The sequence below is a fragment of the Aptenodytes forsteri genome, unplaced genomic scaffold (assembly GCF_000699145.1).
Source record: "Aptenodytes forsteri isolate BGI_AS27 unplaced genomic scaffold, ASM69914v1 Scaffold61, whole genome shotgun sequence".
NCBI classification, from domain to species: domain Eukaryota; kingdom Metazoa; phylum Chordata; class Aves; order Sphenisciformes; family Spheniscidae; genus Aptenodytes; species Aptenodytes forsteri.
The window spans coordinates 7,429,790-7,435,135 of record NW_008794443.1 but is presented as its reverse complement, the minus strand read 5'-3'; positions in this window follow the sequence as shown (position 1 = coordinate 7,435,135).

Genomic DNA, 5,346 nt, shown 5'->3' with positions numbered 1-5,346 from the left:
TCACCCCCCGCTAGGTGTCGGGGGTGGGGGGGGGGGGGGGGGGGGGGTAGGGGGGGTGATGTTATGACATGTGAGAGGAAGCAGCAGGGTGGAGGAGGAGGGTGGTGTGAGCGTGGCTCCCTGGACTTTTTCTGTGCGGTGGAATTTCCCAGGTGGGGTAAGCCCTGGCAGGGACATTCCCCTGCCAAAGAGGCTGGCAGGAAACCCCGGGCTGGCGTAACGCTGCCAAAAACGGGTCTAGAAGATGCTGATGCGAGAGTCGCAGCAAGAACAATGAAAAAGGGCTCTACAACAAAGGGGAGAATAGAAACATGCAGAGTACAACGCAGGGGGGTTTCTTTCCTGACAGGGTCAGGTTCTCCTGCCTGCCCACCTCCTGCCTGCAGTGCTGCCTGCCTGTGTGGCCGCAAGCAGTCAAGCTGTGTCTCGTAGCCCTTTTCTGTCTTGGCACTACAGGGTAAGCTGGACAAGCAGGTGCCTGTGTGGCGGTCGCATAGGAAGCAAGAGAGAAGCAGTGTTCCACAGATAAAAAAAAACTCCAGCCTCTGGGAGGTGGAGCGGGGCAAACACCTCCCCTTGGCGACTGCCTGGATTTCAGTGGGATTTTGCCCTCAGAAAGGTCAGGATGAGTTTCATGGAGGCTAGTGTCAGTTAGCGTGAAAGCTCCATACAGCCAGAAGCCTTTAGGGGGGGGCCTGTAATTAAAAAAAAAAAGAAAAAAAAGAAAAAAAAGAAAAAAAGTACTCCCCTTTGTCACAGATGTATCAGGTGTAAAATAGTCACCTGCTCCAGTAGATATGATAACCTTCAGCATGGAAGAAGTTTCCAGGATTTTCCTAAAAGGTGAGCAGATCCATCTGAATTCATACCCCCTTTTCTTCTCCTTTCAGCAGTGACACAGGCCAGGATTCAACATGCTTATCAAACATGGCGAGCAAGGACAGGACACCCAAATCATCTCAGAGCAAACACCCCCTGGCTTCAGTGCCTTTCGTTACCCCTTCCCAAGTGCAGCTAATGCATACGGTTCCCGGCGGCTGGCACCAACAAGGTAAAAGCACTGAACTACTTATCCCCCTACCCGTTGCGTCCCCAGTGCCTCCTGCACTGGAACGTAGATGTTAAAAACAAACAAACAAAACCCCCTCAGACTTTACCCTCACCCTCACCCTGCCTCAGCAAGCTGCAGGAGGGAGGTAGGAGAGAACGTCTCCTTCCCAAAGGTGATCATTTTGAAACCTTCCCCCTGCAGGCAGGAAACACTGCGTGGGCTCCATCTTCCTGTTCGCAGATGTATTATATCACTGGAACATGTTCAACTGATAATCTTGATGGGCCAAATACTTTTCTTTGAAATAAGGGCGGTTTGTTCCAGCCAGGGCTGGTATTCAATTGTTTGCTCACCGAAGGCCCGCGGTGCCCTCAGTCTCACCTAACGCATGGCAGGGCAGTACCCCGGCCAGACCCTTGCCCTGCTCTCTCCCGCAGCAACTGTGGAGCAAAGCGTGCTGCCGTCGGGGACCTGAGAGGCTTCTGGGTGCCTTCACAAGGCACCGAGATCTCTCTTTGCAAAGAGGGGAGGCTGTAGCCCCAGAGGGGCACGTATGGCCCAACATCACGGGTGGTAGGAGCAGCACCTGGAACACCACTCAGCTCATCCAGCTTCTCCACCCCTTTCTCCCCAAGTGTCGCTGCCTCTTGAATCAGGGCAGCTCAGGTGCTCTGTCTCCTAAAGCCATGGGGGACGCTTGTTAGCAGCCGTAAAAGTGCTGGGGGTCAGCCCCCTCCTAGGCACCACTCACTTGTGCAAACAGGCAGTCCCTACCGCAAGAAAAGGAAAATCCAAATAGGACAAGAAACAAAACGAGGCACAGAAGGGCAGAGTAACAATGGCATGGCCAAACAGCTGATGTGTAGCAGGGCAGGATGAAAAGTCATTACTTCAGTCAGAAATCAAAATATCTACTTGTAGCAATATTTGTTGCACAGAAGAACAGGGACAACAGGACATCGGGAAGAAATTTGTCAATGTAGAGAACCTACGTTTCAAACAGTGGATATGAAGTTGTTGCGATTGGAAGATACACATATATCAGACACATTTTACAACAATGTAAAATAATTGTAATATCTGCTTGTTACTGGAGCTCTTGAATTTTTTTAATTGGATTTTTAAGATGGTATCTTTTTTCTGTAACGTAACTTTTTTTTTCTATTTTTACTTATCAAAGCAAAGGTAAAAATGAGACACAGCAGAAGCAAATAATAATAATACAGACGCACAGGGCAAAAATGATAAAGGTGGAGCAGAAAGAGAAGAAACCATTAGAAGGAAGAAACAGCTAAAGACAGAACTAGCTGCCTTGCCAGCGGTAAGTGACAATTCCCTGAGAGAAGCTGATTCAGGCAGAGAAAGAGGGCAGGCGGGACTGGAAAGCGTGACTCACCCGGCCTAGGGAAAACCAGAGGGTAGGAAGGAGTGGAAAGAACTGAGCGCAGGATGGCAAGGGGGAAAACAACCCGTGAATTTGTCATGGTTCTTTCACTGCAGGTACTTTTGCCATGCCTCTCACCTGCTGAGCTCCAAGGGGCACGTCCCACCTGGAAGCTCTTTTGTGAGATCCTTTAGAGCAGGCTGCCGTGCTGCGGCAGAGTGATAGCACTCATCATATAACTAGTCCTGATCGTTGCAAACAACCTGCGACGGAGATTTAGAGTGAAAAGGGAGAGCCCTGTTATCAAGCTGCACTAAAAAATAACAGGTTTGTACAGAGGGCCCAAGCACGAGGGCACCGGGTGAAAAGCACTTGTCTATTTTCAGAGCTAGCCAGGGAAGGGAGAGAATAGCAAGTGGAGGGGCAGGACAAAATGTTTAATGGATGGCTGAACCAGGGAACACTGACTGCCATAGCATGGACTTGCTGTTAGACCACAGGGTCTGCTAAAGTCTCCACATTGCAGGAAGAAGTGACTTGAGATGGACTGTTCTATCCCAGTAAAGTTTACTCCTCTGGATCTTTTTGTGACTTAGGGGGAAAAAAATAATCAGATTTAAGAGAATATTTAGGGAAAAAAAATCATCCTCTGAAGGACAGTCTTAAGCCAACCTAAGAGTTATCATCTATGTCATCAACTGAATTTCATTCTAAAATGAACTCCAAGTAAAAGAGCTTCATCCAGTGGTGTTCATGCCATTTGTTTTCAAAACACAACTACCCAGGAGTTAGAAAACAAAGCACCACCAAGACTATTACATTGTGGCTTATGTTTTTCATTTGAGAGTCATCCCAGGCTCTTTTTCAGTGCCTCAAAGCCCTCTTCTGGCCATATTCATTAACGATTCACTACTCTATTAAGCCCATGCCAGCTGACACGGTCAGGATGTGGGGGAGGGCATGTTGTACTTTCACTTGGGTTTAGTGATGTGCTCACTGTGCATCTGGGGCTCATACAAAATAATTCACACGCTCTTAATTCTCTAGCATCCTCCCACAAAATCCCTCTCTCCCATTCCAGGCAGAGAAGCTCCTGTGCAATTCACCGTGACAGACTCACAGAGCAGACCTGCTTATTTCACCCCAAAAAAGGCTATGGAATATGCCCACAAGGGGCTAGTAACACCAACGGTGAAGGAGGACACGGTAAGTTGGACAGGATTTGAGAGAGTCGCTGCCCAGATACAAGCTAGGTTACCTTACGTGCGAGTTCAGATCTGGGTGACAAGCACCGTGGTGAATTAATATTTCAGGAAAGACCTAAATATCTAGATTCAGGGAGATGATAAAACATTTCCTCGATTTCAAATATGTTGGTCCTGTATTGTAAGAAAGACAGCTAATGTTAGAAGTTACATAATACCTTGCTAATTGGGGATGCAGCACTAAACCATGGGAAGAGCACAAGAAGCCCCATTCCAACCAGATAAGAAACCATGTGGTCTCGGCTCTTTGCCAGCCCCGGCGAGCCTCCTATCCCTCTGTCTGGCAGTGTGAGGCTCAAGCCCCTTCCCTGCCAAGCACCTGTGCCATCTCAGGCAAGTTACATGCCTTCTCTGCGACACCACAGGCTCTGAAGAGCACACAACACAGGATGAAAGCCTGCCTGCTCCTTATTCTGGTTATAAATGCTTTGGGTTTGTTTTAAAAAGTTCCCCACCTATGATATCTGTCGCATCTACAAACACCTGAACACCCAATATGCATGGCTTCAAACAAACGGTAAACACAAAGTTTGGAACAGTACCTAACATATGATTGCTATGACCTTGCTGTCGGGTAGGGAGCAGAGGAAGAGGTGGGGGTGAGCAGCCTGGGTGGGAAGACCTCTTCCTTTTTTGACACGTTTGGAGAAATATATGTATGTGTATTTCAGCGTGCTATATCAGAGGAGTGACTCTGTCCCACGTGACTGGTATTTGCAAAACCTCCACATGACCAAATCCCCAACCTTCTTCCTCTCCCTGGTGCCACAGAGCAAGACCTTTGCACGCTGTCCTTCCTTCGGCCCTATCCTACCCTTTTTACTTCCCCTCTCTTTCCTACCCCTCACTCCCATTTCCCCTCTAAGCATGCCTGGGGCCAGACCTCAAACCACACTGAAAAGCAGCTCATGCTTTGCAGCCTCTCTCCTCCATTTTTGGCTAAGTGAAGGCTGACGTAGGTGGGACATGATGTCAGTACACTTCACTTTCAGTTTCCAGAGCAAAATGCTGGGAATAAGGTACTTTGCCTTTGCCCTGTGACCTAGTGGCTGTCAGGTGGCATCGAGGAGAGCAGGCTGGGGCATGAACTCAGCTCTTTGTTTTGGAGGAACATAAGAGCAGCACCCTAGATCACACCACCGGCCATTGCCCCCTACCCTGCCTCCTTCAGTGGTCGCCATCGAATGAGAGGGGGAACAGAAAAACAGAGCAAACGCATAGCAATACTGCCTCGGTGCACTCTCTTCTAGTTTCCAGGAATTTGTAATTCAGGGATTTTTCTGAGTCAAACAGGCTATTTTTGGCTATACATATAGGAAATCAGCACACAGGGCAATGCTCCCTCCTTACTTGCTTCCCAGCTGTGAATCCTGCCTGCAACCTAACTCCAAGGCAACCCTGTAGCTGTCCCCCAACTCCTCCACCCTGGCCCTCCAGCCATCCCAGAGGCGCCCCGGTCTGTGCTGCGCGGCCGCTCTGTCCCTCTCCCCATCACCCTGCAAACACAGCTCTTGGGCTCACATGGCAGCGGGCAGGCAGCCAGGCAGTGCAGGGTGCCCTAGGGCCCTTGAACGCGCTGACTGACTTGCAGAACAGATCTCTCCTCGATTTTTCTTCCGTTACTTAAAGCAAAAACTATTCATAAG